This window comes from Mustela lutreola, chromosome 3, assembly GCF_030435805.1.
Source record: "Mustela lutreola isolate mMusLut2 chromosome 3, mMusLut2.pri, whole genome shotgun sequence".
In the NCBI taxonomy this organism is placed as follows: domain Eukaryota; kingdom Metazoa; phylum Chordata; class Mammalia; order Carnivora; family Mustelidae; genus Mustela; species Mustela lutreola.
The window spans coordinates 195335229-195348134 of NC_081292.1; positions in this window are offsets into that span (position 1 = coordinate 195335229).

The window sequence follows — 12906 nt, forward strand, 5'->3', positions numbered from 1 at the left end:
TCTCCAAGAAGACTTAGGAACAAATCGATAGGGAAGTAGAAGTTCACCAAGAGGGACATGCCTTTCAGGCTACCACAGGAGAGGATTCCAATGAGGAGAGGCGTGGTAACAAAGTTCTAAAAGGGACCAGAAAGAGTTTCACTTGAGCAGTAGGTACATAAAGCAGATTTTAGCTGTCACAGATATTTCTTGCATATTTTAATGAATTGCGGAGTGAATGATGAGAAAGAAGAGAAACAAGCAAGGCTTCATAGGTCACGGCTATTAACGAAAAAGATCTGGCAGCTGAATAGGTCATGATGGGCACGGATATCTTTGTTTTAAGGTGAGGAAGACTCATCGGTGTTTCTAGGCCCCGATGACAGAGCCCGCAGAAAAGCTGATATCGTTGATAAAAAGCTTGGGGTGCTAATTCTTGGAGCATATTCTCAAGAGGGGTTGGGTGGAAGTTAGATGAGCAAACAACGCAGCCAGGTACGGATAGATGTGGTGACGGATACGACTGAAAATGAAAGGGGTGGGGATCTTAAGGAAATTCCTCCCTGATTGCTTCTATTTTTTTTTTTTTTTTTTCTGTGACGTTAGAGATAAGGTTTTCAATTCAGAATGCCTGGTGCCTGCAGAAAGGGTACACCCGTGGCTTGGAGCTGAAAGAGCCACTCCTGTGAATAACCATGTGAATCCAGGAGGATTACCTAAGATTGCTCAGCAGGGTTAGGGACACTAACTCGAGTGCAACCACTGCCTTTCCAACAGAGTCCGCACATGTGGCTCTAGGGTTTTATTGGAACAGCAAGCTGAGAATCAGCCAGGTGGGCAGGACAGTAAGGGGGGACCCAAGAACGGAAGGTCTTGGTGAGGGTGTGGTTAACGTAGGAGCCAGTTACTTCGCCATCAACATTCCTTGGCCCCCCGTACAGTTCCTGACCTCCCTGATTGCTGGTAGCCTTCAACTGAACTTGACCTGAGGCATGCAGTCCCTCACTTCCAGTTCATTTACAACTGATTCCTCTCAAACCTCTTTGTCTCTGAGATTCTCCTCTAACCATGATTCATACTCTTCACCCCTCCTACTCTTGTCCACTTGACCCTCAGTCTCTCAATCTCTCATCTTTTCTTTGAATTAATATGCTTTCCCGGCCAGTTTATACTCTGTGTTTAGCCTTTGCGCATTTCCAGTTGGCTCTTTCTATGAGTACCGAGGAGAAACGGGCATCCTTTGTCTTGCTCACATTTCCCGCATAGTGAAAACATGCAGTTTGAGAATGAAAGTCTGGACTGCAGCTTTTTGGGGCGATTCGTACTATTTGAGAAAAAAAAAAAAAAGATAAAAGAAAATCTGGTTCTGGACGACTAGTTAAATTCTGAAGCAAGTCCCAGAGTTTGAATCTCTTTCTGAGTGGGCCTTGGGGTAAGCAGGTGGAAATCAAATCCTAGTTCTGATTAAGAGCACGTCCCCACTCATTGCCAGGCCTAGAGTTCCTGATGGTTGACTTCTGTTGGCCTAATTTTTATTCATTGCTCTTCTCCATTGACAGAACCAAATCACCTTCCAGCAGCTGAAAAATAAGGCATTATTTCACTGGGACACAGTACTAAGTCAACTCAAGGGAGCAGCATTTATTTTGCACTCTGAGGCACTACAAGGTATGAGATCACAGCGGCTAATACTCTGCAAAAAGAGAACTTGGTAAGTTATTGTCCTTCATTTGCAAAACTCGTTCAACCTCGCCCAACTTATCATTCCCATGTACTTTATTCTCTATCGTAGAAAGTATTATTCCCATGCTAATAATGATTTGGATTCTTCAGATAAAAGGAGCATGGTCTCTCATAATTTATATAAGGAAGAAAGATGTTATGGAAAGCTAGACAATGTGAGTATAAATTGTGTTTCTTTGTATGACTATGTCCAAATTACTACATCTCTCTGACTCTGTGTACTTAATCTATACAACGGGAGTACCTATACCTAGTGCATTTGATTCTCATTAGGATTAAATAAAAGTGTCTAAATTACATAGAATGGTGCCTCCTGGTACTTTCAGGGGATTGTCTGCTGGTGACTCTGTTGGGGAGAATCCGAAGCGACTGAGGAAACTCAAGAGCACAAAGAAGTCTGGGAGAACACAACCTTATTTTTGCTGGCGGGCTCAGTGGGATCGTTCCCCAAAGACTGAGCACCAGACAGGGTTAGGGGTGCGTTTTTATGGTTACGGGGGATGGGGGATGGTAACGGGACGTTTCTCACGGTTTTTCAGGGCTGATTGGCCCCTTTTATGCGGAAATATGATCTATACGGAAGCTCTCCGGAGAGCGTGAAGTCATCCCGGGAACTTGTTTTCTTTTCTTAACCAACGGGACAGCCTTTGGTCTTTTCTCTGGCCTCCGCAGGAGCAATGGAGAGCAGCGGACAGGAAGGGGCTGAGGCCTGGGGGTCTCTACCGGCCTCAACTCATCACCGCCGCCACCACTTCCTTGGAACTCTGGGGACTGTATTTCCCAGGACCTCCTTCTCAGCATGGTTTTGGGTTATAGTTTGTTTTTAAAAGATTTTGTTTATTTGTTTGAGAGAGAGAGAGCATGAGCACGACTAGGGGCTGGGGAAGGGGAGCAAAGGCAGAGGGAGAAGCAGGGGAGCTGGTCACCTGGCTTGATCCCAGGACCCTGAGATCATGACCTAAGCCGAAGGCAGATGCTTCATGGACTGAACCACCCAAGTGCCCCTATTTGGGTTCCAGGTTGTGAGTGAGGATCATAGCAGCTGCTTCCATGTGGCCTTTGCCATGTAGGGTTCTTCTCTGTGACTCACATTGCTCTTTATGGTGTTACTTTGGTGGCTCGATGCTCTATGGCTTCTAGACTCTCCTGAGAGTTCTGATAATGCCACCTATGCCAGTGAGGCAGGAGCACGGTTTGTGACTGTTCCCTGAACTTTCAGTTGTAGGCTTCTGGCTTTCTTTCCCTAGCCTCCCGTGGCTGTTTTCTGGACCACCCCTAGAATGGCACAGTTCTAGAATGTCTCTTCGAAAGTCATCCCTAAAATCATACTACACATGCTTAGACATAATTTCAGTGAAACGTTAACTCTTTGCTTAAAAAAAAAAAAAAAATTTTATTTTGGTTCTGTGTCTATACAACATTCCAAACTTCTTTACTACTTTTAAAAGGCAAATTTAACACCCTGTCCAAATGAGAGTTTTATATTTATTTATCCAACCCCGAAAAACCTCAAACATCTAGTAAGTATTTTTATAAAACTGGACTTCATTGGTATTTTGTGAGCCTCTTCAATTAATCTGACATACTAAAATTTACTACTATTACCATTACTAGTCTGTGTTATTATCTCAGTCTGTTCCTCCCTTTATGATTTATTGAAGATGGATCTCCCATTAAGAGGTTAACAATGACTTTTTCATCTATATCCGCACAAATTACTCTGCTGTTTACATATGCTAAAGCTATAATTCATGAATGAGAGTTAACGATATGGTCACTCAATGTATTTTCTAATTATGTGGGTAGTTTTTTAGATTGCTTTTGTTAAGCAATGTGTTTTTTTCTTAAGAATGTTTGAAGTTGTTGTTATTTTAAAGAATGTTTGCTCTTGTCCAATTTTTTGGACACGTTATTTTTAAGAATATTTTTAAGAATTTTGATCTTGTCCAATCTCCCTACTGGGTCATCTAGAAAAAGGGGTCTGAGAAGCTGGGCCAGGGTAGGAATGGAAACTGGAGTAGGCGTGGAGTAGAGGTAAGCTGAAGGCTGAGTTCCTTTTTTTTTTTTTTAGAATTTTTTTTTTTTTTTAGGTTTTTTGTTTATATATTTGACAGAGATCACAAGTAGGCAGAGAGGCAGGCAGAGACAGAGGGGGAAGCAGGCTCCCTGCTGAGCAGAGAGCCTGGTGCGAGGCTTCATCTCGGGACTCGATCCCAGGACCCTGAGATCATGACCCAAGCCAAAGGCAGCGGCTTAATCCACTGAGCCACCCAGGAGCCCCTGAAGGCTGAGTTCTAAGCTGAGATGGAAAACAAGTCAGGAAACAGTCTTCAGGGACAGGTGGAGAGAAAGATGATAATTGCTGATTTTTTTTTTTTTTAAAGATTTTATTTATTTATTTGACAGAGAGAGATCACAAGCAGGCAGAGAGGCAGGCAGAGAGAGAGGAGGAAGCAGGCTCCCTGCTGAGCAGAGAGCCCGATGTGGGGCTCGATCCCAGGACCCTGAGATCATGACCCAAGCCGAAGGCAGGGGCCTAACCACTGAGCCACCCAGGCGCCCCAGTAATTGCTGATGTTTATTGAGCTCTGATATCTCAGTCCTGTTCTAAGTCTTTATGTATATTATTTGCTTAACATAGTCTTAGAAAGTACCCATTATTTTTAAACCCCTGTATCAGTCAGTGACCCAGCAGGATATGGAAAGTTCGCACAGATAGGATCATGAAGACAGTTTAGTGAAGAGGCTATTCACAGGGGTGTGGGCAGGGTTATGGAACTGATAGGAGTGGTGAGGTACCAGTGACTAGCAAAAGAAGTGAGCTGTCCTAGGACGGAAGGAGAAGGGGGAGGGGCAGCGCTACCAGAGCTCGGGGATTGCTGGCACATGGAAGAAGAGCCATGCCCAAGGCTAGTCTTGGAGGCATATGGCCCCTGTCAGACCTGCAGCACTGAGAAATGGAAGAAGAGTAAGAAGTATTCCAACCTCTCTCTCCTCTGCATGCTGATCTCCCATTGGCTAGACCCACACGGGTCTCACTGATGCTACCTGCAGAACGCTGGACTCTCAAGTCAGAGAAGAAAGCATTATCAACTTTGTTTGGGGGTTAGGGCTGAAAGAAGAATAAACAACTCTTCGCTGTTTTGCAGGTGAGGAAAAATTGACCTGTAAAGAGATAGTATGTTCAGTCTCACGGTCACATGGCTAGAAAGTGGTGGGGCCAGGATGTACACATTCATACCTATGTAGTCCAAAAGCACAGCCTCTAGAAGGTTCTGCAGGAAAGGAGGTTGGTAGGGTAGGCTTATGCCGAAATCCTCTTGGTTTGCAGTATATAAAGGGAAGTATTCAAATAAGGGGAGCCTGTGGCAGAAGGTGTAGCTGAATTCACAAAGAAAACCAGTTATGTTCACACAAAGTCACTGAGAAATTATCATTTCATATATTGAATTTGTTTCATTTATAGGGAAATTCATCTATACAGAAATTTTATTAAAGTACTTGTGGTTATGATTGCATGATACCAAATAAATTTAGATGAAAAATAAAATTAAGTGAATCTTTCTCAATATCCACATTATTAACAGTGAACTATTTGAATATTTCATTGAATTCACCAGCCAATTATTATAAGAATAATAATTACTAAAATTTGGGTAAGTCTTTGTCATTTTAACAAAAACTTTTACATACATACTTCATTTAATACGTGTAACAGTCTTGATCTCTCGATTATTCCTATTTTATAGATGAAGAAATGAAGGCTCAGAAAAAGCAAATGACTCGTCTGACATCTCAGGGCTTATCTGTGGCAGATCCAGTTCTCAAAACTCTTATCTTCTGGGGGCGCCTGGTGGCTCAGTGGGTTAAACCTCTGCCTTCGGCTCAGGTCATGATCCCAGGGTCCTGGGATCGAGTTCCGCATCGGGCTCTCTGCTCAGTGGGGAGCCTGCTTCCCCCTCTCTCTCTGCCTGCCTCTCTGCCTACTTGGGATCTCTCTCTCTGTCAAATAAATAAATAAAATCTTAAAAAATATAAAAATAAAAAAAATTTTAAAAAGCATTTTAAAAAAACTCTTATCTTCTGGCTGTAAGTCCCATGTTCTTTTTATTTCACCAATTCTTCAGCGGAGAGATAGCATAGGTCTTTAAAATTAACACAGGAAATAAAACAAAGCAATAATGCTATTGTTCTTTGCCAGGGATTAATATGAGAACATAAGGGTTCTATTTGCTTTTAACTTGGTGTTTCCACATTTCCTATCTTTCAGTATCAACCAAGATAAGAGAAGGAACTGGAAACCCAATTGGGGTTTCAGTAGAATCCAAAGGTCAGCACCTATAGCATCCTTGCAGACCTCATATTAAACCCTAAGTTTTTGGGTTTTTTTTTAAGATTTTATTTATTTATTTGACAGAGATCACAAGTAGGCAGCGAGGCAGGCGGAGAGAGAGGAAGGGAAGCAGGCCATCCACTGAGCAGAGAGCCTGATGCGGAGCTCGATCCCAAGACCCTGGGATCATGACCTGAGCCAAAGGCAGAGGCTTTAACCCACTGAGCCACCCAGGTGCCCCTAAACCCTAAGTTTGAGCAAGAAATCTGTGTGGTGTTATTAGGCAAATCAGATCTGCTTATCACCAGGGAAGATGTCTAAAATTCAAAGTTGGGGGTATAGACTCAAATGTGAAAAAGATCCTTTCTCTTGCTCACAGCTAATACAGATTCTGCCACATAGCAGACTTTCAAAATATATTATTAAAATAAGTGACTAAGGGGTGCCTGGGTGGCTCAGTCGGTTAAGTGTCTAAGTTTTTATTTCAGCTCAGGTCAGATCTCAGAGTTGGGAGATGGAGCCCCATGTCAGGTTCTACAATTCTCTCTCTGTCTCCCTCTGCCTCTCTCTGTCCCTTCCTCCAAAATAAATAGGTGAATAAAACATTCCAATTACTAGCCAACAGTTAAGCCAAGACATGGTTCTTCACAAAGACTGTCTAAATACTTCAAAGTTTGTCCATCTACTCCTACTCCAGGCCAATCAGATATGTGTGAAAGCCTTTTGGAAATATGAAGTATTTTGGGGCGCCTGAGTGGCTTAGTGGGTTAAGCCTCTGCTTTCGGCTCAGGTCATGACCTCAGGGTCCTGGGATCCAGCCCCACATCGGGCTCTCTGCTCAGCAGGGAGCCTGCTTTCTCCTCTCTCTCTGCCTGCCTCTCTGCCTACTGTGATCTCTATTTCTCTGTCAAATAAGTAAATAAAATCTTTAAAGTATTTTATGGAAGTACGGTGATAGCACCACTACTACTGTTAAAAAATACTGCTACTGTTATCATATTTGTCCTCATTCTCATCAATATTTTCACATCATTAGTGTCATTGCACAGACCTACAAGCTCAAGTCAAACTGATAAAAACTAGATTATTATAGTACATATTCTTTGCACCCCAGAACTATCTTCCAACTTTACCATATCTTCGTTGCCCCTGGCTTCCTGTTGGGTTTGGCCAATGGAAGGCCCAGGAGAAGATTGGAGAGTAGGAGGAGAAGAGGTCAGTGTATTTACTTCCTCATCAACTTTCTCTTAGGTCACTCTAATTTGGCTTGGTGTCTGTAACAAAGAGTACAACTTCCTTCGGGTGGCTCTCCCCTCCTGGAACTGATTTCTCCAACTTGAGTAACTGTTCCTACACCTTGCCTCATTAGGCCTAGGGTGGTAATGGCTTCCCACTATTTGTCAGCCTCAGGGTGCTTGAGTTCTCTGAACCATACCTATAATTTTGTAGAAAGTGCCTTAATCAAACTCTTTTCAACGACCTCTGTTAAGTTTGACATCTGCTTCCTGCTAGAAATTTGATTGATACACACAACCCAACATTTTAAGATAGGATGAGAAAAATAAAAGTCGCTGGGAAGATGCTTTTCCTCCCTATACAAGAGCACCCCCCCCTTTTTTTTTTCTAAAAATAATTCTGGCCATTTATTGCCCTTTCTACAGAATAGGACCAAGGTTCATCTCCTCCTATGGGATGGGCCATGGCCCATGTCTCTCAGGATTTGCCAGCTGGAGAGGAATCAAATCACAAGGCATGTGCTTTAACACTTTGCCCTGCAGTTAAGGAAAACAATGCAAGAGATATTATTACTAACCTTGTGTCTACCAAAGAAGAAGACACAACGCCAGAGAGGCCTGGGGGGGGGGGGTGCGGTGAGTACAAAGGGACAGAGACCTGAGAAGGACAGAACCAAATGGTGAAAAAGAGGGAGGGAAATAATGAATAAAAGGAGGAGAAAAAAGTGGAATTTAATTGACATTAAAATACAAGCCATTAAAAAACAAAGGAAACCTGAAGTTAAAAGATCTAGCATGATGGAAAGCACTTGAGACACAGGTTTATTAGAGGTACTGGTGTAGACTGTGTTGAACTGACAAGTAGAGGAAGCCAGGAAAGAGAAGGTTTGGTTGAAATGGACTGTCCCAGGAGCCGGGGGTCAAGCAGGACCATGAGCTCTATCTGCTCAAGGAAGACACCAAATGTTCGACTCCTACTAGGTGATGAGGCTCAGTACTTAACTCATTTATATACATCTTCCACTTTCCCAAATCAATATTTGACATCACATAAACATCAATGGTAGCTGGGTATTTTTGCAAAATGAGCTCAAAATGATTGATCGAGAAGAAGTAATTGGGATCTCTGCCTTACAGATGCTACATCCTATTTTAGCTCTTCCAATGGACTTTAAGGGAGAAAAGTTAGATTTGCACACGAGACATCTAGGTGATCTATATTGAAAAGCACCTTCACATGGAAGAACAGTTGGGAGTGAACTTCAGAGGTGGTTGGATGGCCTTAGTCTATCACACTGCTGTCTCTCTGTGCTCCCTGTGCTCCCTGAATGGCCCAGGGTGTGTGTGTGGGGGGGCAGATGTAGGGTAGGGGAAGGAGTGGGGGGTGGTGTCCGATAACTTGCCAGGTGACTGTGCAGGAGAGCAGGGGATTGCATAGAAGGAAGGGACTTCATGCAAAGATTCAGTCAGATCACACAGAAAAGAAGATTGATGAGAAATTATTATTAAACACACTGAAAAAATTATATCATGATGATTAAAGATTAGGAAAATAAAGGGCAAAAAAAAAAAAAAAGATGTTGAGAGATAAGCTCCATCCCTGGAGACTTCTGCCGTCAGAGTTTCCATCTTGTGTTTAGGTTTTCACGCACGTGTTAGCAAATGGAAGTTTCGAATAACATTAAACATAGCTCGAGAGAAGGAAATCTGAATATATACATTCCACACTTTGCCATCGTTTAAAAATGTATTTTTATTGTTTATGTCTCAGTTTTCTAACATCTAGTTTATTATGTTGCACGTGTCTTATTGGGCTATATGGTGCCAATTAAAAAAAATCTGCACTGAAGGATGGGTTCCTATTTTTTAATATAGCTGTTCATATATCACATGCTCTTCTTGATGTTTTTCTTCCTCTTGGAGCCAAAATGGAACATAAACATTTTAAGAGCGTTTAATTCCAGCACATGTATATTCTTCATTTGAAATTGGAATTGATTTCCATTTTGTGCTATTAAAATATATGTACTATTCCTGGATATTTAGGATCCTTATGGTTGTTTGATTTCTCTTCTATATCATCTTTACATCATCAGCCGAACCAGTTTCTCAATCATTTTCGGACATACTCCATTTTTTTGCACATTGTTATGAATATGAAATCAAATGCCAGAACGACACTTATTTCTCTATCTTTAAACTCTCTAATATCTGAGGTGAAAGTAAAACTCTAATGGAAATACGTTTTTGTAATAATTTCCTTGATTATTATCTTTAATCCTTTTAATTCGAGCTGCTAGAGCTATTTAATTACTACATGTGGAGTTATTGGAACATGACTAACAAACATATATAAAATACTACAATAACAGTGCAAGCAATACTACAATAATAATACAAAAAACAGTTAACACTTACTGAAGATTGAGATAGAGACTACTAATTGTCCTCAAGATCTATTTCTTTTTCCATAATAATAAATCTCTAGGTTTTTGTTGTTGTTGTTTGTTTTTGAGAGAGAGAGACAGAGAAAGAGTGATTGAAGTCCGGAAGGGAGGGGCAGAGGAAAAGGGAGAGAGAGAATCTTAAGCAGGGTCCATGCCGAGCTCAGAGCCTTATTTAGGGCTGGATTTCATGACATTGAGATCATGACCTGAGCCAAAATCAAGAGTCTGATGCAGGGGTGCCTGGGTGGCTCAGGGGTTAAGCCTCTGCCTTCGGCTCAGGTCATGATCTCAGGGTCCTGGGATTGAGCCCCGCATCAGTCTCTCTGCTCAGCGGGGAGTCTGCTTCCCCCTCTGTCTCTGTCTGCCTCCGTGCCTACTTGTGATTTCTCTATTAAATAAATAAATAGAGTCGGATGCAGAACCAACCGAACCACCCAGGCATCCCATAAATCTCCAGGTTTTTAACTGATGGACACTCAAAAAAAAAAAAAAAATAGAACATTTTCCGGTATCCATCCTGAACCATTCATTGACTTTGGGAAAGGCACAGAGTGCCTTTCAGCACAGAGTGACAAGTTGGAAACCCCTTGATTCTCCAACACGGTGGAATGTCATACAATCCTGGTCTGATACTTGCAGAGTTCTTGAATATTGGAGAAAAATAAGCTTCTATCTTTTTAAGTCATCGCTACTTTGGGTGTTTCCATTACTTGCAGTTGAACCTGATTCTAAATATTATCAGAGGCTCCCTGTTATAGGTGCTTAGCCAATGTTTTACTTCTGTCAGCTTGGTAACATCTCAAAGGTCTCACTATGATTACTTCTCCCATGTAACAAGGGAGAAAATAAAGGCTTAAAGGGGTCCAGCAATTTACCCATTATCACAGAGCTACACCGTGAAACCAGATTTGTCTGATTCTAGAATCTGTGCCCTTAACCGCTCTCTACAGGGTTAGAAGGAACCTGGGATTGATGCCTTATTTTTATAGTCAGGAAATCAAGGCTTAGAGAGTGAATGCCATCTGCCAAAAGCCTCTCATCAATTAGCAGCCGAGCTAGGACTGAAGGCTAGGTTGCCTGACTGTAGTGTTCTCTCCTTCACCACATTGTCCCTGGAATACGCTACATCAGCTTTAGGAACATCCTCACCCACCCACCTGAGCGCCAGGCAGGGCTCCTATCAGCCCTGGGAATTTGAACATGGTGATAACTCTTCCCCGGTTCTTCTCTGACTTTCCATGAGCTGCACTAGCTGCCTTGCTCTCCTTCGACCAACACTTACATGCTGGTAACATTTCTGGGAAGGTCACAACTTCCCACCTGCACCGTATGACTGGGGTCTGCCTGGAGGTCTGGCATCTTTTTGGTTCTCCTGGGACCTGTTGTTCCATGGCTGGATCCCCCGTGTTCTGACTTTTGTTGGTCATCTGTCCTTACTTGTCATACCTGGTGCCGGGTCCCACTGTGCCTTCATCTCCTTCGTGGCTCCCAGCCTCCTATCTGGGGCTCCCTTGGCCCGCTGCTAACTTAGATAGGGTGAGGGTCCAGGGGAAGACAAAGAATGGAACAGAACCAGCACTGAAAGTGTTAGCGTTCTGTGTAATTTTATTTAATAGCCCTGCGGCACTTCAAGGAGATAATGATAGGATGATTATGTCATTTATTGCCCAGATGTGACTCTCTTGAGGTAAAAATAGGAAACTAGGGTGTATGGTCACCTTCGGCCATGATGATCACGGAGCTGATGACATGGAACATTGGCTACATTGTCACCATAGGCCAGGCACTGTTCTCAGGGCTGTGTATGCATGATCTTATTTGATCTCATTTGTGAGGACAAAACTCTTACAAAGAAGGTATTTTTATTAGTCCCAGGGGGCCCATGAGGATTTTTGCACACCCAGAGTTCCTTTGCTTAAGATCAACTCAATGGCTCTTGGGAGAGGCATAGTTAGAGCTCAGGTGGCCTGAACCACATCTTTGCTCTCGGCCCACGGCACATTGCTACACCTGGAGCTCTCCATGCAGCCCTGCACCAGCTCTAGGATGAAGATTCAGCAGTTTACATTTTTCATACTCTATTGGGAAAAGAGAAAGCCTACATAAAAGTCACACAAGCATAGTATAATGACCACTTGTATACTCTTACCTAGATTCACTGTTTTTTTTTTTTTTTTAAAGATTTTATTTATTTATTTGACAGACAGAGATCCCAAGTAGGCAGAGAGGCAGGCAGAGAGAAACAAGGAAGCAGGCTCCCTGCCGAGCTGAGAGCCAGATGCGGGGCTCCATCCCAGGATCCCGGGATCATGACCCAAGCCAAAGGCAGAGGCTTTAACCCACTGAGCGACCCAGTCACCCCACCTAGATTTGCTGTTAAAATTTCACCACATGTGCTTTCTCTCTGCATATGCATGTGCGTGTGTGTATGTGTGTGTGTAAATCTTTTTCCGAAACAATTGAAAGAAAGAAAGTTGCAGACATCATTCCACTTTACCCATGAATACATCAGCGTGGGTCTCCTAAGAACAGGGATCATCTCTTAAATAGCCGCCATATCATTATCATACCCAAGAATGTTAGTTAGTTAGTGGTGATATCATAGTTCATCATATTTAGGCAGACCATATTTAAATTTTCTCAATCGTCCTAATAATGTCCTTTATAGCTGTATTTTAAAAGATTTCAGATCTAATCAAAGACCATGTATTGCATCTAGTTGTCATTTATAAAGTCTCCTCTATAGATTCTATTTTTATTTCTAATAGCCAGACCAAAAACAAACAAACAAACAAACAAACAGGTGTGCAGTGTGCAGCAGATGCCATCCAGGCCTTGCCGCTTATCCCCATGGCTCACCTGAAGCTGCAATGTTGCCTCAACAACCACTGGCCATTTTCTGTGCAAAGACAACTCCTGGCTTTACGAGGCTACAGTCTCAGCTTCTCTGCCATAGGGCTTTCTCCAGAGTCAGGGGACCTGGCTCCAGCACGCAGGGAGAGCATCTTGGAAGAGCAGAGTTGCCAGGGCAACTCACAGTCAATGATGTTCACCATGGGATCCAACAGTTCCACTTCTGGAAATAAAAATAGGGTATCGAAGAAATGCATCCACTCCCATGTTTATTGCAGTGCTCTGCCCAATGGCCAAGATAAGGAAACAACCTCAG